Consider the following 25,020-nt stretch of genomic DNA (forward strand, 5'->3'; position numbering starts at 1 on the left):
GTCAATTTTGTCAATTTTGTCAATTTTGTCAATTTTGTCAATTTTGTCAATTTTGTCAATTTTGTCAATTTTGTCAATTTTGTCAATTTTGTCAATTTTGTCAATTTTGTTAATTTTGTCAATTTTGTCAATTTTGTCAATTTTGTCAATTTTGGCAATTTTGTCAATTTTGTCAATTTTGTCAATTTTGTCAATTTTGTCAATTTTGTCAATTTTGTCAATTTTGTCAATTTTGTCAATTTTGTCAATTTTGTCAATTTTGTCAATTTTGTCAATTTTGTCAATTTTGTCAATTTTGTCAATTTTGTCAATTTTGTCAATTTTGTCAATTTTGTCAATTTTGTCAATTTTGTCAATTTTGTCAATTTTGTCAATTTTGTCAATTTTGTCAATTTTGTCAATTTTGTCAATTTTGTCAATTTTGTCAATTTTGTCAATTTTGTCAATTTTGTCAATTTTGTCAATTTTGTCAATTTTGTCAATTTTGTCAATTTTGTCAATTTTGTCAATTTTGTCAATTTTGTCAATTTTGTCAATTTTGTCAATTTTGTCAATTTTGTCAATTTTGTCAATTTTGTCGATTTTGTCAATTTTGTCAATTTTGTCAATTTTGTCAATTTTGTCAATTTTGTCAATTTTGTCAATTTTGTCAATTTTGTCAATTTTGTCAATTTTGTCAATTTTGTCAATTTTGTCAATTTTGTCAATTTTGTCAATTTTGTCAATTTTGTCAATTTTGTCAATTTTGTCAATTTTGTCAATTTTGTCAATTTTGTCAATTTTGTCAATTTTGTCAATTTTGTCAATTTTGTCAATTTTGTCAATTTTGTCAATTTTGTCAATTTTGTCAATTTTGTCAATTTTGTCAATTTTGTCAATTTTGTCAATTTTGTCAATTTTGTCAATTTTGTCAATTTTGTCAATTTTGTCAATTTTGTCAATTTTGTCAATTTTGTCAATTTTGTCAATTTTATCAATTTTGTCAATTTTGTCAATTTTGTCAATTTGTTTTTTGTTTTTTGTTTTTTGTTTTTTGTTTTTTGTTTTTGTTTTTTGTTTTTTGTTTTTTGTTTTTTGTTTTTTGTTTTTTGTTTTTTGTTTTTTGTTTTTTGTTTTTTGTTTTTTGTTTTTTGTTTTTTGTTTTTTGTTTTTTGTTTTTTGTTTTTTGTTTTTTGTTTTTTGTTTTTTTGTTTTTTGTCTTTTGTTTTTTGTTTTTTGGTTGAGAAAAAAAACCTTTTCAGCACACCGTGCCTCTACAGTACCAGAGGAAAACAAACAGTTTAGTGCGAGACAAAGTCGTGTTAGGTGGCAGAAGGTCTGTCCGTGAAGAAGTGGCGATGATCCGCGTACAACAACACGGAAGACTTTGATCCACACAGAGAGACGACGATACCAAGCAAGTCAATCAACCGCTGAAGCACCTGCCTGCGGGATAAACTCGGTCGAGATCCGAGAAGCTTATAATTGGCTTCCGGGGACTGATGTCATGGACATTTGTCATCCTCCGGGGCGGGACCCGATTTGATTCATTGTGAAAGAGTCGTCGTCGTCGGTGGCCGGCAGTTATCTCTGACGGACAGCTGATTATCGAGCATGAAAGCGGACTATCGTTTGCACACAAGTTTAATCTGTTGATCTTGAAGTGCTGCTCGGATGTCACTTCTGGGGAAATTTAATGTTGCTTCTAACCTAATTTACTCACTTTCTGGAAGGAGGTGAATCCGAGCGCGTCATTTGTAATCAGCCCAATTTCAGCAGTCCCACTTGGAAAAGTTTTAATTCATCAAATTAAAATTACAAAAATATTGTACTCTCTTAGCATAATTACTACCTTGATGTTTTGGATGGAAAATAGCAACATCAAAAAATGGAAACAAAATTCAAATGCATGGCAAAATAAGGAGAAATAGTTTGGAAAACATGACAAAACAATAAGCAACATTCACGCCAAGAGAGCACTACCGCAACTCCACCACGTGGCACACGTGTGTGGGTGGCATATGACTTGGGAACGTTACTTCCCATTGCCAGAAGCCTCCATTTTCCCGCAAAAGTTTTCAACGAAAGAGGTGTGCAGGAACTTTTTTATCCCCCCTCTTGTATGAAAACGTGTAGGTGGGTGTTGCTCCGTGTGACACGGTGCCGTTTTTCATTTCAAATAATAACTTAATCAGCTTTTGCGCGAAGCAAAGTAAGAGTTGACGTATTTTTGCGAGTGAGGGTGTGCTTCGCGAATTTATGTACGCGAATGTGAGCGCACAATATGTAAAACTTGTTTTGTTCTGCAATGGTGGACCTTTGCTTTGTGAGAACAAAAAAGTTGCAACATTTGAAATTTAACAGATTTCTCCTATTACAAATTTGCACATTGGCAGCAGTTTGGAGATATTCGGACAATCCGGGAACGCTTCCAAGAAAATTTGTAAATTTGAAACTTTTAGCTAACATTTCAAAAGAGCCAAACATTCATTTTCACGCTCTTTTGAAATGTTAGTCTTGATTAAAAAAATTAAACATTATTTTCGAAAAGATCGAAAATTTCACGAATGTTTCATATTTTAACATTGACAATTAGACCATAAATTGCTGAACTATAAGAATAGTGTTTTTTGCAAATTAAGTTTTAGTAAAATTAAAAATCACCATTTTTTTAACGTGTACTACAACTTTGATTTTTGACAGCTGCCAAATTTGTATGGAAAATTATATAGACAAACTAATGATGCAAAATGGCTTCTTTGAGCATACCGAAGGCTCGAAAAAAGTATCAGACGGATTAAAACAGACAAAAAAAAACGAATGACCGAAATCTTAGAGAATTGCTCTACGGCCATGCAGAGATCAACCTAGTGTTACAGGATTCTTTGGTTGACAAAGCATCTTTTTTTTTGCATTGATATACATCTTTAAACCAAAAGCCTTAACAAACAGAAACTTTCCCCACTAACTTGATTTCCATCTTCACTGCCAAACACGGGGGGAAAAATCGTCATAAAAGTGACGAAGGTTGTAGGGTGGCACGCTGCAGTGGTGTCATCACAAAGGGAGCGAGAGCGGTATGCGGAAATGAAAACTTTTCCATCTCTTATCACTCGTGTATATTTCCACTCTCGTCTTTTCTTCCAACTTTGGCATGCGGGTTCTTTGTATATTTGTGCATGTGTGTACGAGTCATTACATTCTCATTTTCATTCATTCGTTCGTTTCAGTGGAACTGTGAGAAAGTTAAGCTTTCTTTCGGAGAAGTGAAATGTTGTCGTTGGAATTAAAATTAATGATGATATTTTGTGAACGGCGTATCGTTGCCGTCTTCCTAACTTGTCGCACGTTTTGGGGGCCAAATTGAGTTAAGAATGCCATTTTTAGCAGCTCACAACTTCAAAACTTTTTTTTCGTAAAATCGCGATAACTCGTGACATAAGTAAGCAAACCCCTTATGTTTATATATCAATTTTTTGTAATTGACTACTCTAAAACTTTGTAGAACATTGTTATTTTCTAAAAAATAACCCTGCAAAGTTAGAAAAAACCGGAAATCTTAAAATTAAAAATTTTGTTCTAAATGAAAAATGACCCTTCTGGGACAATGTAGATTCGAAAAGTACATTAAATTTCCCATAAAATGACATGTTCCAAAAAATTTTACAGTCGAGTAACGGAAAATGGCAGAGTTCTTAAAACTTTTTTAGTGTTTTTTCGATGAAAAATACGTTTTTCCGGAATTCTGAGTACGGCATCAAATCAAATTCTGAGCACGCCATCAAATTTCTATCTCATCACCGTTTCAGGCTGCAAATTATTGAAAAACACATCTTTTGTCGCGTGTTCAAAAATTGAAGGGGTCGTACCGCCCCTCCGTCACGAGATATCAAACAACGGACCTCGGATTCGTGATCAGGGACAAAAGTTATCCCTTAGGACAAAGTTTCACGCAAATCGAAGAGGGGTCGGGGCAACTGCTGTGTGAGTTGGCGCAGAATTATCCGTATATAAAATCATAATAAAAAGGGAATTAAAAATGAATTATTATTATATATTTGTATTTTTTCAATTCTGAATACAAACTACACTCAACCCCCGGTTGTTGGACACTTTTTCGTTTGATACTTTTTTTGTTTGTACCAAGGTTGTCAACGATAAAATTATCAAGGTTCGATAACGTTATCGTTATCGTTATTCCGATTATTCTATCGGCGATAATTTTATCGACGATAACGGACGATTACTTATTTTTAATATATTTTAAACCAACACAATTTTGTTAAATTTGCAAGCTTCCTCTTAGTTAATGAATTTTTTTGTTATGTTTCAAATTGATACTTAAATTTTCACTAAATATCATTAATTTTTTTAAATACTCTTTTTTTGTATTTTGCAAAATGGGTATCAAAAGATTCGAAATTTTGTATGCATTCGTATCATTATAGGTGTCAACCCATAATGCGTATACTAAAAATGATTATTTTCAAGATAATACGGTATTTGGCGAAAATTTTAGTTTTTCATTCAAAAAACTCTAAACAGTAAAAATGCAGGTAAAATTTCGCTGGGGGTTCCTTGGCTAAAATAATTAGACCCGTATATTTTTGATTGGTCATTGAGGTGACCTACACCGTGTTAGGGTGGTCCGAAAATTGTCAATTTTTTAGTCGATTTTAGCAAAAACCACTTTTTCAAAAAAATATAACTCTGCCCCATTCAACCGATTTTAGCTGTCTTGAGCGCAAACGAAAGCGTATCATAGATAGGCCTTTAAGGAAAATAGTTAAAAAGCAAAAAAAAGGCAAAGCAATCCACTTTAACGACCCCCAGAAAAAAAGAGAACATTTTAAAAGTGCCAAACATTGAATATTACACCCATTTAAAATGTTTATCTTGATTTGATCGGAACTGGCAACACCAGCCAGCAACAGTCAAGTGTTCGGAGCTCTTCAAACTTTTCGATTTTTTCGTCGTAATTTACCGTGATTACCCGCGAGTTTGCTGCTCCAGCATGCCAAGGGCCGGCCGTGGCCGTGGCAGTTCGAGTGCGGCCTCGAAAAACCCGCGAAGCTCATCTACCGGCAGAGTGCAGAAAGGTAAACACACCAACGCCGCATCGACCGCCATCGCGCACGGGAGCGTGCCCAGTGACGTCACAGATCCATCGTTTTTACACGTGTCATACCGTCCACGTGAGTCCCCTGTACGGACGAGACAATCGACTCGGGCATCCGGAAGCACTTCCGGCCAGCAGCAGCAGCAGCAGCCGTCCACAAGCACCACGACAACAACCACTTCCAACGTTCCCACCAGCAACCAATTTGAGATGCTGAGTGGAGAAGAAAACAACACCGCCAGTGACAGCAGCAGTGCTAGCGACGACGATGACGATGATGAACTTGCGCGCAAGCAAGAAAAGAAGAAAAATGTAACTCTCCGAAGGAACGACGTCCACCTCAATTTTTATTTTGGATACGCTGGCAGACGATGTTGACGAGTTGCTTGAGGGCCTCAATATTGTCTGAAAATAGGTAAAACGTCAGTGCAAGTTATTACACATAACAAACTGAATTTCGACATGGTGGTGAAGAAGTTGAAGTTGCGAAACTTCAAGTTTTTTACATTTGACCCTGCAGAGAAGGTCCCAGTGAAGATCGTCCTTCAGGGATATCCGGACCGCCCGATCTCCGACCTGGAAGAACACCTATCGGGCATCAAGGTTAAGCCTCGAGAGATTAAGGTGCTCTCAAAGACGATAACGGTGACAGGTACGTACACATTGTACCTCCTGTACTTCGATCGTGGGTCCGTCAAAATTCAGCACCTTCGGCGGATCAAAGCACTGGACGGATTCTTTGTGACGTGGCGATTCTACATGAAGAATCCCGCCGACGCAGCCCAATGCCACCGCTGTCAAAAGTTCGGACACGGTTCAAGAAACTGCAATCTTCCACCCCGGTGCGTAAAGTGCGGTGAGACCCATTTCACCGAAAGGTGCAATCTTCCGCGGAAAGACCAGCTGGGGGAAAACGCCCAGCAGCACAAAGCGCGCGTCAAGTGCGCGAACTGTGATGGAAACCACACGGCGAATTTCCGTGGCTGTGCCGCGCGGAAAAAGTACCTCGAGGAGCAGGACAAGAAGAAGAAAGCGCCAGCGTCCCGCCAACCTCCGAAGACTTTGAGCTCGAACGCTGCAACAGCTGGCGGCGGAGCGGTTCCATCGACCAAACCAGCGTTCCCTCCCGGTTGGGGAGGTTCATACGCTAGAGTAGCCGCTTCTGGCGTCGGTACTCCCCCGGGACAAGCTGATGTTACTGGTGATGATCTCTTCACGCTTCCTGAGTTTTTCGCCCTTGCTGGAGAGATGCTCACGCGCTTTCGTGCCTGCCGAAACAAGGCAGAACAATTCCAAGCTCTCAGTGAGCTGATGATGAAGTACATCTACAACGGATAAGCTGCCTTGTGCAGCGAAGTTTTTCGACGTGAATAGACAAAACATACTGTGATTTAGTTTTAAGCTTTTCTATTTCTATCCTTTTCCTTAGCAAATCTAGAAGGTTTTTTTTTATTTTTCCTTCTCTTGCCAAATCCATTGTTAGAATATCCAATTACATCTAAATGAATTATAGTGTAAACCATAGTTGAAAGGAACTCCAAAACTCTATTAGGTTATAAGAAACACTAAATTGTAAATTGATTATTTACTAATAAACACTAATTGAATTGAAAAAATTATCTTGATTTAAATTTTTTTAAACATTTTTTTTTCGAAAAGATCGGAAAAATTTCACGAATGTTTAATGTTTTAACATTAAAAATCAGACCATTAGTTACTGAGATATCGACATTAGAAAATGGTGAGCTGTTTGGGTGAGACTTAGAAAACTTCAATTTCGTGTTTCTTTTTGTTTAAGTCGCTGTCTCCAGCAACCAGAGGTCCAAACTTCAATGTCTCTTTGACAATTTTATAGAAAATTTTCTGAACTTAAAAAAAAATAGAAATGGTTACTCATGGTCACTATTTCTAAAAATCGAATAACTACAAATATTTCGCTAAAATCAAACTTTCGGTGGCTATATCTTGAAAACAGAGCCTGTTATCAAAAAATCTGTAGAGTACTTTTCGATTGGAAATTCAATTTTACTTTCAAAAATAACGTCAAATTTGTTTTTGCATGAAATTTCGATTTTTCCCAAAAATCACTATTTTTTCAAAAACTCATAACTCTGTGGCAGATTTTTTGACCATGTTTCTCTATGGCTCAAAAGTTACGGGTTTTTGTCCCCTAAAACATATCAAAAAATCTCGAAAATAAAAAAATACGTATTTTGGGAAATTGAGTATTTGTGAAAAATTATTTAATTAAATATCGGAAATTTTTTTCTGCGTACCTTTTTTTTCAATAGTCCTCAACAATACCTACAACTTTGCCGAAGACACCAAATTGATCAGAAAATTCATTCAAAAGTTACAGATATTCGAATATTTACGTACCATTTTTGTATAAACAGCTGCCAAAATTGTATGCAGACTTGTATTGGTAAACCAATGACACAACAAAGCTTCTTTGGTCATAGGAAAGGCCCCCAAAAAGTTTGAGTCAAATAAAAAAATACAAAAAATAAAAATTATCGAAATCGGCCGATTTTGTAGAGAGTTGCTCAAATCGAATAATTTAAAAAAATAACTTACAAATTTTCAACTTTTTAGGATAATTTTAGCTTAAGGACCCCATTTGATGGTCCCGACCAAATTGGACAAAATTTTACCAAAGATCTAAACATATTTAACAAAAGAAAAAAATAATTACAGATTGTGTTCTGGACAGTTAAAAACTTTTCCATTTGTGCGATTTATATTAATTTTATTTCTAATTCGGGATACCAAACGAATAAAAAATCAAGTTATTAAGAGAGTATTAATTTCAGTATAATATCACTTCAATACCAAATCTTGTTATTTTATTAGAAACTGTTATTATTTTTTCTTCTTGGAGTTGAAGTTCAGAATAAAATAATAACACTTTTTGTTATTTTAACAGGATTTGTTATTGAAATATTATTCATTTTATTATTACAGTCTGCCCGGGAAGGAACCCCCAGGAAAATTATGAGCCTGATCGAAGAACTTTTTTTCGAATCATGCTTTTTTCGTGGGGAATTCCTGAATTTCAGTACAACAAAAAAAACGGTATTTTGTGAAAATTTTAGTATTTTATTCAAAAACCTCTAAAATAGTCAAAATACATGCAAAATGTTGAATCATTTGATACCAATATTGCGAGTTGAACAAAGTTGAGTATTTTCAAAAAAAATACGGTATTTTGTGAAAATTTTAGTATTTCATTCAAAAAAAAACTCTAAAATAGTGAAAATACATATCCAATTTCGAATCGTTTGATGCCATTTTCACATGTTAAAAAAAAATTATTATTTTTTACAAAAATACGGTATTTTGTGAAAATTTAAAATTTATGTTTTGAAACTTACCACATTATCAGAAAATATATTTTAAGCAAATGCATAAAAAATTAACACAATATTGACGGATTAAGTCAATTTAAGAAAGATTTTAAAAATGAGTTTAAGTCCGATATCGACGCTAAGATTATCGCCGTTAGAATTATAGAAATAATGATAACCATAACGATAGATTATTGTTATCGTCCCGAAGATAATATTATCGACGATAATTCTATCGATTAACTACCTTTTGTTTGTACCCCGTTGCACTATGGGGTATTTCCATATAAACGAGCGGCCAAAAATATTTTTTTGTTTTTTTGTGACTTTTTTGTGTTGTTTGTTCTTAGTATAATGAAAACAAATGAAATTTGATATTTTTCCAAAAAAAAGTTTAATTTTCGATTTTTTCATATATTTGAGGCCACATGCATTAAAGTGGTGAATTTTAATATTCTTGCTCTGTCTATTTGATGCACGGAATGGCGGTTTATGCTATGTTAAAGTTTTCTGATTTACGTTCAATCTCCCTCCTTTTTCTTGAGTTAAAATCCACCTCTCTTTGAAGAAACCCCCTCCCCATCCAATTAAAATTTGATTTTTGCGGTGTTTTAGAATTTTAGACGGTTTATTTTATGGAACATTGTATGGATTCTCGTCCACGTTTTTGGTTGATCCACTTGCAAAATTTACGTTTTCCACGATAAATTCTTCTAAATCAAAATCACTATGTAACCGATTGTCGTTAGATTACTTAAAATATGAACTTCTTCTATGGGCTTTTGTATACCTCGTTTTGAAGCTACAGAACAACGTGCGTAGTTTTTCCTCTGTGGTTTTTCCCTGAGTTGATCATGTGATGGTTCTGCAATGTTGTAATTCTTACAAATATACTCGAAAGCAGTTCTCACGTTTTCAGAATAGTGCTTCGTTATATCGTCCCTACGGTATTATTATCCATACTTTCAAAAGAACACAACAACGAACTGATACGAATATTCGACGAATCGTTTCTGTAAAATACTTAGAATAGGAATTTCTAATTTTATTAAACGTACCTAAGTACCAACAAAGTCATGAATATCAATACCTGAATCAATTTCAAAACATACATAGCAGGTACGTCATTTCTGCCTCCGCAGGTAAATAATGTGATTTTAACCAAGCGTATACGCGAAATCATTAATTTTCTTGCATGAATCAAAATGTTCAAAATGGCATAACTCAAAAAGTGCACATAAGTGCACTTTGAAATTTGGAGACAAGTTAGGACATGGTTCAAATTTTAAGCTGCAAAATTTTCAGATCGCACAAATGCACACAAAAAAGTACTCCATTAACAAAGTTGAAAAAAACTAAATTTTGAATAAAAATCCATCTTTTTTGATTTTTATTATTTTTTTAGCCTGTAAAAGTGTGTTTTGTAAAATATTATTGAAAAGTTGAATCAATTACCTTTCTGGATATATATAATGATGTAGGAAAAAATACATAAACAGCTACACAGTACAACTATGAAAAATAATCATTTTTTTGTCAAAAAACATGTTTTTTCTTACCATTTTCGCCTTTGAAGGTCTGCAATTCAGTGAATTTTGAACCTACAACTTTCAAACTCCGGATTTTTCTTAGTTAGAATGTTTATTTTCGAAAAAAAAATACCAAAAAAATAATTAGAGTATGTCGGTTTTTCGATTTATGGCCGCCTGAAACCCCATAGTGCGTTGGTTGGTCAAAGTCAAACTATCACTTTTTACACGGCACTTACGCACACTACCAAAACAAACTATTGGTAGTGTGTGTGAACTCCGTGTAAAAATGGTGTCAAACTAAAAAGTGACCCCATTCGTTTGACAACATTTGATGTCAAACCATCGAGGTTTGAGTGTTTTTCAAAAATTCAAAAATTGATTAAATATCAATTAATTAGTTCTATCAATACCAACTAATTTAACACTGACAAAAAATCAGCTTCTTTTCTACCCCGTTTCATCGTGTTGTCATTGATATGTTTGGAAAATTGTTGCCTTCTCACATTGTGACTTCTACTGTTCGGAACTCGCTCACCGAGTATTCCTGCACCAACTTTTCCTCGAGGTGTGATCCTGCGAAATGAGAGAGAGAGAGTCACCTCCGGCACTGCCGTCGCTGATAAGAATAATAATTAGATGCAGTTTTAATTAAATTTTCCCAATAACTATTCCCACTCATTCCCAACCCACGGGCTCCAGTCGTCAGTCGTCGTCGTCGCAGCATTCCTTACGGCGTGCGGAACAGTGGGGAAAAAGTTCACATTCCAGCCATTTTCCCGTTGGTTGGTGATCTGGGTCAGTCCGACCGGATTCAGTCACGTTTGGACCATTTCCCGCCTCATTGAATACACACACCAGCTAGCCAACACATCCCGGCAAACACCACCTCGCACAGGGAGCACATTTCCTCGGGAAGGGGAGGAAGCAGAAGAAGAAGAAGAAGGTGATAACACATTCAGTTCAGGGTTGGGGATAGTTTTGCCACACTGCAGCCAGTATGAAAAGTAATGAACGGGCCCCGTGACTGGGTTGCAAATGTTTTTCCTCCAGAGAGAGCGAGTGAGAAATAAGAGGGGAAAACAAAGGAACTTTATGCTGCTTTAGTGAGTGGGAGGCGAACTGTCAGCTCGAGGCGAAAAATGGCTCAATCAAGTGTATCGCGCACATACATACTAATTAAACACTGATAAACATTGGAATTTGTTGCCTCTAATTAAATTTCTATCAATTTGGAAACGGTGGAACACTTTTGATCTGAAAAAAAAGTTCTGCAGATTCTGCATAATAGAGGAAATATATTAATTTTTGGCACATCAAGATTTCCGACTATTCTTTTTCATGAAACCTTTAATAATTATTGCATGAATATTTGTTTTGATCATACTCAAAATGGAGCAGCTCTTTAGAGAGGATTTAGATTATTTTTTGTATAATGACTAATGGTTCAATATTACCTCTGTTTTTGAGTAATATTACATAAAAAATGTGTAAAAATGTGAATTCATCATTTTCTGGGGTAAAATATTCTTTTTTTTTACACAAAATCTGTCACCATTTCCTGATGAAAATTACCATCATTTGTTTTCTGTGAATTTTTTCGTCGAATCATATTTGTTTTAAATCTAATGATTGCAAAACAACTGAACTAGTGTTAAATGCATTTATAAACATTTTCATTCAACTGTCGAGAGCATGGCATTTTTTGTATTGTTCATGGAGAGACACGTAAGCAATTCTTTACCAATGCAGCAAATGAATTTTATATATATTTTTTGATTTGGTTCAAACTCCTTCCCTAAGATTAAAGAAGCCATTTTGTGTAATCGGTCACAATTTTGGCAGCTGTTCATACAAAAAAGGTACGTAAATATTTGAAAATCTGTAACTTTTGAAGAAATTTGATGATCGGTTTGGTGGTGTGTAATGTGGACTGTCAAGAAAAAATGGGTACACGAAAAAAAACTGCCGATTTTTTAAATATTTATTTTTTTCGTGGAAATGCAATTGCCACAGATAGATGCCTTAGATAAGCATGGAAAAACATTTTGCCACCGAGCTATGACTTTAAAAAAATGTTCTTCTGTGAAAATAAAAATAACAAATTGAGTCAAATTTTTTTGCCGATTGTCCATTTCTGAAAACATTTTGTTCGAAAAGTCATGGACACTATTTAAAAAAAAAATAACTTAATCCACCTATGTGGTTGATGCCTTCCTAACTCTTTACCAACAATTGACGTTTGGATGGAATTGGAGAAAATTTTTTATCTAGTTTTTCTTAAGATCAGCAATAAACAAGTGCATATAACTTAAGTGGCCAATACTTGAGACAGGGTTGCCAGATTCTCATTATTTATGCTTGTCGTTTTTCGATTACCGAACCAATGATGTATAGCATGGCGGTATTTGAGTCGATTTCTGATTACTTATGCAATATCCGGATAAATATAAAAAACACATTTTTATACATAATTTTTGAACTACTTATCGAAAATTTATTTAAAATCAATGGGTACGAAAAAGACCTAAAACCAAATCGAACGCAACTGGTTTGAACAAAATTGGTTCAGCCAGAGCTGAAAAACACAGTGTGAATTTTGGTCACCTACACACACACAGACATTTGTTCTGTTTTCGATTCTGAGTCCATAGGTATACATGGCTCTAAGCAATTCTCTACGAAATCGGTCTTTTTTTTTAATTTTAATTTTTGAATTTCTTAATCCGACTGAAACATTTTTGGTGCCTTCGGTATGCCCAAAGAAGCCATTTTGCATCATTAGTTTGTTCATATAATTTTCCATACAAATTTAGCAGCTGTCCATATAAAAATGATGTATGAAAATTCAAAAATCTGTATCTTTTGAAGGAATTTTTTGATCGATTTGGTGTCTTCAGCAAAGTTGTAGGTATGGATAAGGACTTCATGGAAAAAAATGATACACGGTTAAAAGAATTTTGGTGATTTTTTATTTATCTTTTTGTCAGTAAAACTTGGGTTGCAAAAAAACACTATTTTTTTTCATTTTTTGGTATGTTTTCGAGGACATCAAATGCCAACTTTTCAGAAATTTCCAGGTTGGGCAAAAAAAATTTGGACGAGTTATGAATTTTTTGATCTATACTGATTTTTTCAAAAAATCGAAATATTGGTCGCAAACATTTTTCAACTTCAATTTTTCGTTGTAAAATCAAATTTGCAATCAAAACGTACTTTAGTGGAATTTTTAAAAATTGCACCGTTTTCAAGTTAGGCGTCATCCATAAAGTACGTACGCTCTTAGGGGAGGGGTCACCGTAGGTGTGACAAGATGTGACGAAGGGGAGGGGGTTTGCGAGACTGTGACGTCACGCCATGTTTTTATGATTGCATAATATTAATTCGAAATGAGAAAAATGATAAAAATCCTCTTTTCTAAAATTGTTTGCTTACTATTATTTATTTACTATTATTTAGAAGTATCGCATTATAATTGATTATATAGTTACATTTTTTTTTGTTCAGTTGGAACTTTAATATTTTGCAAATTCTTGCTCGATAAAACTAAATGCTTTAAAAGCAGGGTGTTCATGAGAAAACTGGTATAGATGGTTTGAACTTATTAGATGCAAAGCTGTGAAAAATAGTTCTCAAGATTTTTTAATATTTGAATATTAAACCAGGTCTTCTACTTAAAAAAAAATACAAAACTGTTTTTTTAAATCGCATTGTTTATTCTAAAAAATGAATAATTAGACAACTTATTTTTTATTAATATTAAAATTGGCAAAAAAACCCAAAATTATGAGAGTTTAAAGAAATAGAAACTACAAAAAATTCCATCAAAAACAAGGGGGGGGAGGCTGGCAAAATGTGACGTACTTTATGAGGGGGTTCAACCTTGCGTGACAAAGTGTGACATAGGGGGAAGGGGGTTGATTTTGTCCGATTTTTGCGTGACATACTTTATGGATGACGCCTTAAAGCCATTTTCAGATAATTTTTTGAAAATAGTCGCACTTTTTCATTTTTAAATTAGTGCACATGTTTGCCCACCTTTGGATTAGTGCGCTGACCACGGGGACGCGTTGTCTTGTTTTTGCATGCTCATTTTCATTTCTTTTGTGTCGCTGTTTGTGTGCATGGGGTGATTGGTCATAATAATTGAATAATACCTTCATAAGTGCAGTGCTTCTGGGGACGCGCAGTCCTGTTTTTCGCGATAATTTTCGTCGTAAATGATCGAATCGTTATTCCAACTGGCAGTTTTAGTATTAACTCATCAAACTATCGATTTTATGAAGAGTAAAGCGTCATTTATTCACTATTTTTGAAATTTGCTCACGTTATCTAAATTGTAAAAATATACTACTTCTGCTCGGCTGGCAAGCGTTCGATAAAAAAAAACTTTTTAAATAATCGATTATCTATCTTTCCGCAGCCGGCTGCCTAAGATTTAAAATTTTCAATCGATAAACAAAATGCTCATGGTCACATCACTGCCACTCGTGAATCCTGACCTCATACCCATCTACTAACCCCCTCAAAACTCATGTGATACTTTGTCGGAGATGCAGTCGATTGGGCGGTCTCTATCACTCAAGTATCGGACTAACATTCCCATCCACTTCCCCGTGACCCTACCACTGGTCGTGGCCGGCGCCGGTATTGATCAGCATGATAGGGGCCTTTGAGAAGTTGCGAAGCGAGGAAAGATAGCTCCCACTGATCTTCCACGGCTCGTGGATGTAACTTCTGGAGGTCCTGGTCAATAACGGAGTAGCAACTGCGGGTGGGCACCTATGCTTATGCTTATGCTTAGTGCACATGTTTGCCCACCTTTGAAAAAATATTTTTGAAAAGCTGAGAAAATTCTCTATATTTTGCTTTTTTGAACTATGTGGATACGACCAAAAAATCCGATCCTTTCGAAAAAAAAAATTCAAAATTTTTGAATCAAGACTAACTAAATATTCAATATTACGCCCTTTTAAAATGTTAGTCCAGGCTAAAAAATTTTGAAAAAAAATTCCGAAAAGATCGGAAAATTTCACGAATGTTTCATATTTAAACATTACAAATCAGACCATTAGTTGCTGCGATATCGACGTTAGAAAATGGTGGGTTGTTTGGGTGAGACTTGGAAAACATCAATTTTCATATTTTTAAACATTTGCATGGCAATATCTCAGCAACTAAGGGTCGTATCAACAAAGTTTAATAAAGCAAAATATACCTAGAGAATTTTCTCAGCTTTTCAAAAAATATTTTTTTCAAAGGTGGACAAACATGGGCACTAATTTTCAAAAATGAAAAAGTGCGACTATTTTCAAAATAGTTACCTAAAAATTGCTTTAACTTGAAAACGGTGCACTTTATCAAAATTTCACTGAAGTACGTTTTGATTGCAAATTTGATTTTACATCGAAAGATTGAAGTTGAAAAATTTTGCGACCAATATTTCGTTTTTTGAAAACATTAGTATTGATTAAAAAATTCATAACTCGGTCAAAGATGTTTTGCACATCCTGGAAATTTCTGAAAAGTTGGCATTTGATGTCCTCTTAAACACATAAAAAAATAATAAGTTTAAAAATAGTTTTTTTGCAAATCAAGTTTGAGTGACAAAAGTTATTTAAAAATCACCATTTTTTTACCGTGTATCATTTTTTCAGTGTAGTCCATATCCATACCTACAACATTGCCCAAGACACCAAATCGATCAAAAATTCCTTAAAAGATACAGATTTTGAATTTTCATATGGACAGCTGACAAATTTGTTTGGAAAATGGACAAATGTGATGCAAAAGTTCATTTTCGAGCAGGATTATAGCCTTACCTCAGTGAGGAAGACAAAAATCAAAAATTGAATTTTTCAGTTGAAATTAAACTTTAAGTGGCTATATCTTGAAAACGGTGCACTTTATCATGATATCTGTAGGATACTTTTGACTGCAAATTTGATTTTAAATCAAAAACTACTGACAGAAACCTGCACACAAAAAAAAAATACATTATTTTTATTAAAAAAAAGTTCAAGATGGTATGTCAGAAACATAACCGAAAGACATCGGACCAAACAATTTGAATGAGTTTTTGGATTGCTACACCCAACCGGCGGTCGCATGATTTTGATGCATGGCAGCATGAAAGTATATCAGAATCTGCATGAAAACTGTCCTCATGCATTGCGATATAGGGGTATGACATTTTTGCCCGTTACCGACAATTATCGACATTACCGACGGCAGATTGATTGTATTGCAGAAAAAAAAACCTTAACAGAACGAGGATTGAACCATCAACTTCTAGGTTGCTGATCCGACACGCTCCCACCGCGCCATGGACGCTTGATGAATGGTGAGGGACAGAGCGCGAACATAATGTTCTCTCTAGATTGTTGCTCGGGGACGCGCCAGCATTCTATGTGTTGGTGAGAACTGCAGATCGCTGACGTGTTTACACGCGGGCAAAAATGATCTATGGACTTGCTGCAAAAAATGTAATAAAATATAACATTTTCTGCAGCAAATTCACTGTTGCAGATTTTGAGATATATTTTTCGTTTGGGTGTAGTGAAATCTGGAATAAGATTATTGTATTTTATTTCATAGATTTGTCGGCAATATTGTCATAAATGTTCCCCCAAGGTGAACCTTCCATGAGGGCACCGGCCACTCCAGGTTGTGGCCACTACTGTCGAAATGTCAATTTCATGTTCAGTATCAAGAACCATGAATTTTTATACCCATATTGCGACAACTCGTATGGTTCTGTAAATGTCCCCCCAGGCCCCGGGGGAACCTTCTTTGAGAGCAGCGGCCACTCCAGGTTTTGGCCACCACTGTCGAAATTGCCATTATCATGTTCAGTATCAAAAACCATGAATTTTGATACCCATGTCTCCCGGGCCCCGGGGGAACCTGCTTCGAGGGCACCAGCCAGTACAGGTTGTGGCCACTACTGTCGAAATGTCAATTTTCATGTTCAGTATCAAAAACCATGAATTTTGATACCCATATTGCCACAACTCGTATGGTTCTGTGAATGTCCCCCCAGGCCCCGGGGGAACCTTTTTTGAGGGTACCAGCCACTCCAGGTTTTGGCCACCACTGCCGAAATGGCCATTATCATGTTCAGTATCAAAAACCATGAATTTTGATACCCATATTGCCAAAACTCGTATGGTTCTGTAAAAGTCTCCCCAGGCCCCGGGGGAACCTGCTTTGAGTTCACCGGCCACTCCAGGCTGTGGCCACCACTGTCGAAATGGCCATTTTCATATTCAGTATCAAAAACCATGAATTTTGATACTCATATTGCCACAACTCGTATGGTTCTGTAAAAGTCCCCCCAGGCCCCAGGGGAACCTGCTTTGAGTTCACCGGCCACTCCAGGTTGTGGCCACCACTGTCGAAATGGCCATTTTCATATTCAGTATCAAAAACCATGAATTTTGATACCCATATTGCCACAACTCGTATGGTTCTGTAAATGTCCCCCGGGCCCCGGGGGAACCTTCTTTGAGGGCACCGGCCACTCCAGGTTTTGGCCACCACTGGCGTAAACGAAATCTTCGAACGAATTGGGGGAAGCTTCCTGACTGACCCGGCTGTGCATCCCGGGGCCGTGACCAATTACACGAGCTCGTAGTAGATTCGTTGTACTAACCCATACAACAGGGCTACAACAATTTTCACACAGTCTACTAGGTTAAGCGATTTTACTCCACTGCCTAAAAGTTGCCTCCGCTGGCGGTTTTGCTCGTTCCCGGGTGTATCTGTAGTTGGTCGCAGCCTTTGATGGCCTTTTCAGGTGACGAATTTAGATACATCAATCGAACATCCGTGGAAGGGAAACTCGACGCATCGAACCCAATCAGCGTGTACCCTGAAACGGGAGTGTGTGTGTGTGTGTGTATGTGTGTGAACGCGCATTTGGTATTTTCTTGAATCTGCCATCCTATGGCATTTGGTGTGTCATTCTACGGCATTCGCACACAATTTGCCCTCTCCGATTCTCTCTCTCTCTCTCTCTCTCTCTCTCTCTCTCTCTCTCTCTCTCTAGAAAATAAAGGTAATTTTTCAGAAGAAATCCTTCTCCGGAAGAGAGAATTTGCGTTGCTAGGGCTCTCTCTCTCCCTGTTGCTGCTGCTTCACCCGTCTGCGGCTCAGATATTATGAGCCGACCCGACTTGTTCAGCATCTTGGTGGCAACTAAGTGGAGTGGAAAGGTAGAACGCATTTTTATACTTCTACTTCGCTATTACTTCCCCTCTTTTCACGATCGTCGACTACCAGTTCTGCTGCGGCGGTTTTCCCCTCAAAAGCGTTCGTTTTGTTAGGCATTTCTAAGCATTTTAAAACATTGAATTGTTTGAATAGTTATAAAACTCTGCCAATACTGAGAATTTTATAGAAAATTGCTGAAGGTTTTCCGAATCGAATGGTCCAAAAATTATGTAGTTCCAATGTGTCTGGATGAAGATATTACCGTTTGAAATAACGTTCGCCAAATGTGACGCTTGGGATCGAAATTTTGAACTGCCCCCCCAGTATAGTAAGTAAAGACATAGTCCTATGTCAAAATTGGCTGATAAATTGTTGTCCATAGATATTTTATATTGCTAAAATATTGCGGTTTTTTGTCCCTTTGCAAATAAAAAAAAAGTTACTTTAAACCACCACAGTACATGTAATTGTAATTGATGCCTTCCTCACTAAATCAATTGAAAACGCTTTCTGCTTGTATTCAAATGCGCCTGAATACATGCAAAAAAATGCAATAAAAGCATTGCTTACGTTTCTGCCATAAAAAGCCATAACATGAAGAAAGCTTGGGTTAACAAGGCCAATTCCATAAAGCTTAGTGCTGCCTCAGTCTCATTTTTTGCAATGTTCACCCTTTTTTGTATCTGTCAAAATTATGTTTTAGCACAATTGCTCATAACTTTTGATAGCGTTGTCAGATCTTCAATCTTTTGAGCTCGTTGAAAAGGTATTTTAAATACCTGAAAAATGAATAACATGACGGGTTTCCTAACAAAAACCACCCTTTTAACAATCTTCCGGACATGTGCTCAGAATTTGATTCTGAGTCGATAGGTGTACGTGAAGGTGGATCTAGGAGGTCAAATTAAGAAGTTCGTGATCAGACAAATCTCGCCTCGAAAAATGCCACCGGGACGACCTTCTGGGATCAAACCCAGGCCGACTGGGTGAGAGGCAACCACGCTTACCCTTTAAAAATTTCGTAGTCGTAGAAAATTGATCTTGTTTGAACTCACGTGAGATTGTCACTTTAATAGATTTTTACGCAAAGAACTAAAATTAGCTTCCTCTGTAACCCTCAAACCATAAAAGCTCCCCTTAGCGACAACCTTTGGCCTGCTTACGGGTTTCGCTCCATTGCCTTCCTCTCGCACGAATGTTTCAAGTTGCATTACCCAGCTCACATTACCATATATAAAAAAAAAGTAACCTTACCCTGGGATATCCGGTCCGGTATCATGAATATGCCACTCCCGCGCGCAACTCATTTCCATGCTTACAACTAATTAAGAAGTTCTCGCTCGAGTCTGAGCTGCCCCAGCTTTTTTTTCTGCCCGGTTAGAGGTTGACTTTCCGCCAGCAAGAAGCAGAGCTGTGAACTTTTTAATTTTCCAGCTTTCCACACCCAGCCCGCATCAGCAGCAGTGGAGAAAGGAGCTTTCACCCACTTTCCATGGATCTTCTCGTCTGTGACGACGTGCACCGGCGGCCACGACCAGCTTCATTTCATCATTATTCTAATCCCAACAAAAGCACTCTTCAAAAGTTAATTTCATCCACTTGCACTCGCTCTCGCTCTTTCAATCCTGTGGCATGCCAGGGCAAGGATTTTTATACGGGTTCTCTGACGAGGAGAGTCCTGAAGTCGTGGCTGGAGATTTTTGCTAAGCTTTTTTTTTTTTTTGCTGCAAGGAGCTTTTTGTTCTGCACTGCTGGCAGACACTGAGTTGCTGACTAAAGTTTAAAAATAGTTTTTATCATAATAAAGTTATTGTTCACTCATTTTTTCAGAACAATTATTAAATTTTATACAACAATAAAATAATTATCATTTAAGACACTGAGTGTAGTTGCATCGATGTGTCGTAATCTGCGATGTGTGAGAGTGCCAGAGTGAACGTGTGCCGCACATTTGCACAGCCCCACAAACACACACAAATCCACGATGTTATAAAGACAAAAAAAAAAACCCGTGTGGAGTAAAAAATCCTTCACCCTCAACCTCAAGCTCGCAAAATTGCTGTACCACCGTTTGTGCTGTCACAAACCACGACACCACAGCCAAGCTCGGCTCGGCCCTAGAGTGTGCTGACAGATGGTGAAAGCTTATGAGTAGCGAGAGTTGGGTAGTGGGTGAAAAAGTGCATCACTGATGGTTTTATTGCGGTTCAAGGCAAAAAAAATAAAGTTCAGGACATGTAACGAACAAAAGGAAAGCTTTTGTTAATGAAAAGTGTTGGGAAAAAAATGTTTTTTTGATTTGAAATAAACTCTGTCACGGGATGACATTTAATTTGCAATAAAAATGATCTGCTTGGATCTAGATGTATTATACAACAGGTTATTTTTTGGGGAAAATAGTGAAAACGTACCCTACTGTTTTTAATGTTTTTTTCAAACCTCACTATTAAGATGGTTCACAAAAATGTGTTCTTAAAAAAAAACAATTTTCGATTCCACCCTAATGAAGTACTCTATGACAGCTCAGGATTTCGTGCTTTTGAATCAATTTCGTGATTAATTTCATCAAGTTTGGAAACTGTACTTGTATTTTTCTTCAGACAATAATATCGCAGCAAAGTATTGACACAAAAATAAAATAAAATATATTTCAAATAAGCTATGACTGCAACATGTCAATGAAAAAAGTGAAATAAAATGCATTACTACTTACCAAAACTATTGTCAAACAATCATTAGTATGAAAAAACTTAGTAAAAAGGCAAAAAAAAAACATGTTTGTAATTTCGCAAAAATCATAATATTTTTGAACAAATTATTCATGCTAAAATGATTATCAACGCAGAAAAGTGCTATTAAATTTGTATTAAATTGATTGCACGTTTATTTCTATTAAAATGACAGCAAAAAAAATTAACAATGTTTGCAATTGTCCACAAAATACTTTTATTTTACCAATCGTCGTAAAACTTTGTTTTAATTTTTCCTTTAATAAGAGTATTTTGTCGTAAAATTCGTAAATATTTGCAAAAACACACAAATTAAAAATAAAATGCAACATGTGTATCAAACAACGACAAATTTTGCATATTTTTTGCCTTTCTTACTAAAGAAAGGTATACAGTATGTAAAAAAAGTATTTACACCCCTTGGGCACTATGCACATTTTGTGATGAAACATGTAAAAAATTTAAAGTTTGACAGGAACCTAGTACTACGTTTTGTTCAGAAACTCATGCCAAACATTTTGCTACAAAAAGATCATGAAAAGATGATTTCTATAAAAAGTTATATAACAAATACTATTACGAAAATAAAAAAGGTGCAAAAAAAGTTTGTACACCTTTCGAAAAATTAACATAAATAATGTTATTTGTTGACAAATCACCATAAATCCAGTTTCCCAACTCCAAATAGGCATCCTTGACTGATTAAAAAAAGAATTTGGATTGAATATAAAGTTTACTAACTACTTAGTATAAAAGTTTATATAACTCTGGAAATTCTATATAAAACTTATCTAAACTTAATTTTGCAAACTTTTAATTCAACTAAATGGTAATATATTACCATATAATTGCTAAATAAACATTTTGGAGTGGGTATAACACCGTTTTGGGGGTATTTGTATCGATAGAATAGATTTTTCGTTGGAATTTCGTACCAACCCGGAATTACGTCGTAGGAAAATCCGCCGGCATCCGAACCGGTCCACGATTCACAAGTTAACCTATGTGGCATCGGAATGGGCATAAAATTTCCGATCTTTTGATACCCATACATCCAGGTTTTCTTTAAAACCTACGTTTTTAAATACCTAAGCTAAAACGTTGTTATGGTTTCGTTTGAGCAACCTGCCAAAAATGTATGGAATTTCGTAATTTTTGTTCTCGTGGATCAAACTTACTTTTTGCCCAGGTATTTAAAAACGTAGGTTTTAAAGAAAACGTAGATGTTTGGATATCAAAAGATCGGAAATTTTATGCCCTTTCTGATTCCACATAGGTTGACTTGTGAATTGTGGACCGGTTCAGATGCCGGCGGATTTTCCGACGACGTAATTCCGGGTTGGTACGAAATTCCAACGAAAAATCTATTCTATCGATACAAATACCCCCAAAACGGTGTTATACCCACTCCAAAATGTTTATTTAGCAATTCTATGGTAATATATTGACATTTAGTTGAATTAAAAGTTTGCAAAATCAACTTTAGATAAGTTTTATATAGAATTTCCAGAGTTATATAAACTTTTATACTAAGTAGTTATTAAACTTTATATTCAATCCAAATTATTTTTTTAATCATTCAAGGATGCCTATTTGAAGTTGGGAGACTGGATTTATGGTGATTTGTCAACAAATAACATTATTTATGTTAATTTTTCGAAAGGTGTACAAACTTTTTTTGCACCTTTTTTATTTTCGTATTAGTATTTGTTATATAACTTTTTATAGAAATCATCTTTTCATGAGCTTTTTGTAGCAAAATGTTTGGCATGAGTTTCTGAATAAAACGTAGTACTAGGTTCCTGTCAAACTTTAAATTTTTTACATGTTTCATCACAAAATGTGCATAGTGCCCAAGGGGTGTAAATACTTTTTTTACATACTGTAGCTGGAGCGTGATTTTTGATGTAATATTCTGTGTAATTTGACTCAATTCCTTGTGTTTTCATGCCTTCCAGTTGACCGTGCAGCAAGAAAGGCAGCCATGTTGACATTTGAGTTTGCGGCGTTTGCAGAATTGCAGAGCACTTGTTCTGTTTGATTTTGCTTTTAACTGCTTCAGTTTTCTCAGTTGATGTCGTAATTAACAATGGAAAAGGTAGGTGGAAGTATAGTTTTCAAATACCGGTAAATTGATAAGTGGACTTTTTGATTTCAGGCAATTTTATCAACAAATATACTGTTGCTGATTGACCTTCCGGACGGGCAATTTCTGAAAACTGTTCTTCTAACCACGACAGCTGTTTGAAGTACCGAGAGCCTTCAGGAGAACCTGCAAGATTTGGCCAAGGAAAAAGTGAAAATTGTGAATTGGGTTGGTGACAGCACAGTTTTGAAGCGTCCATTCAGGTTGATTCGTACTGAAATGCGTGCCAAGTAAAAATGCAATTGTCGCTCGAAGGACCGTGGCATGCCAAGAAGAAGCCTCAGAACCACGTCAAGCTCCGGGACCAGGAGCAGCCTCAGAATCATGTGAAGATCCGTGACAAAGAGCAGCGCAAAAATGACGATGCGGAATGGACGATGACGATTGGAACCGGATTTAGCGTGGATGAAACACGTCTAGTGTCGTGAAAACAAAGAACATTCTTTTTGGTAATGATAAAATGCAATAAAATGATTGATTTAGCATTGTAACGGTTGGTTTTATTTAATCCAATAAGAATAGTTCAATTCATACAGGAATGGTTTCAAATAAAATTGCGTTAGTTGTAATTTTACACGGCCGTATCGGTTGATGATTTGAGTCATGTAATTTTCAAATCAGATGTAATTTTATGTCTTATTTGACGCTCCAGTTATGTGCATCAAATAGACAGAAAATTACACGTTTTTTTCGTGGTGTGTACTGTTTTTTTAGTTTTTTCTAAACCTCACTATTAAGATGGTCAAAAATTTTCTGAGACTTTTTGGGGCCTTAAGAGACCCAACAAAAAGGTGTTCTTAAAGAATCCAATTTTCGATTCCGCCCTAATGAAGTACTTTATTACAGCTCAGGATGTCGTGCTTTTAAATCAATTTCTTGATTAATTTCATCAAGTTTGGAATCTGTACTTGTTTTGTCGCAGCAAAGTATTGACACAAAAATTAAATAAAATACTTTTCAAATGAGCTATGACTGCAACATGTCAATGAAAAAAGTAGTCAACCATACTCACTGAAGCTCTGCGGATATTTCCCAAGGTCAAAAACGTCGACCTCTTGCGTTTTACGTCGGTTGACCCACAGATCTTAACTCCAGGAAGTCCTTGGATGTTACAGAACATCCCAACACATCAGCAAACTAGTCTACCGTACCCACTGAAGCTATGCGGATATGTTCCGGGGTCAAAAACCGTCGACCTCTGACTTGTTACGCTGGAAGACTAACAGATCTTAACTCCAGGTAGTCCTTGGATGTCCTATAACATCCCAACACGTCAGCAAACTAGTCTACCATACTCACTGAAGCTGTGCGGATATGTTTCGGGGTCAAAACCCGTCGACCTCTAGCTTGTTACGGCGGTAGACTCACAGATCTTAACTCCAGGGAGTCCTTGGATGTCTCAGAACATCCCAACACATCAGCAAACTAGTCTACCATACTCACTGAAGCTATGCGGATATATTCCGGGGTCAAAAACCATCGACTTCTTGCTTGTTACGGCGGTAGATTCATAGATCTTAACTCTAGGAAGTCTTTGGATGACCCAGGACATCCAAACACATCCCAACACCCCAGCAAACTAGTCTACCATACTCGCTGAAGCTATGCGGATATGTTCCGGGGTCAATAACCGTCGACCTCTTGCTTGTTACGGCGGTAGACCCACAGACCTTAACTCCAGGGAGTTCTTGGATGACCCAGATCATCCCAATACGTTGTTACAATAATGATCTGTAGCCTACCACACTCACTGAAGCAGTCTGGATAGGATCCGTTGTCAAAATCTTGAAGTTTCTACTTGTTTCTTTGGTAAGCCTGTTGCACAACATTTACGGAAGTTTCGGATGGAATAGAACATCCCAGGTGTTCCAAAACCATGATGAAATGTTTTAATAACATTTCTTAACAAAATACAATTGATACATTTTGAAAATTTTCGAAAAGTTACGAAATCCAA

General features: G+C 36.2%; 1 protein-coding gene and 1 long non-coding RNA gene across 2 annotated transcripts in view; one reads left to right on the top strand and one right to left on the bottom strand.

Annotated features, from left to right (window-relative positions):
• LOC6047626 (alpha-2Db adrenergic receptor) overlaps window positions 1-25,020 on the bottom strand; it is a 506,802-nt gene that overhangs the window by 57,911 nt on the left and 423,871 nt on the right. The window lies entirely within an intron of this gene.
• Window positions 22,903-23,554, top strand: LOC119765272. The gene is made up of 2 exons (XR_005276609.1): window positions 22,903-23,015; window positions 23,076-23,554. It is a non-coding gene; the product is annotated as an uncharacterized LOC119765272 (long non-coding RNA).

The sequence above is a fragment of the Culex quinquefasciatus genome, chromosome 1, assembly GCF_015732765.1.
Source record: "Culex quinquefasciatus strain JHB chromosome 1, VPISU_Cqui_1.0_pri_paternal, whole genome shotgun sequence".
Lineage (NCBI taxonomy): Eukaryota > Metazoa > Arthropoda > Insecta > Diptera > Culicidae > Culex > Culex quinquefasciatus.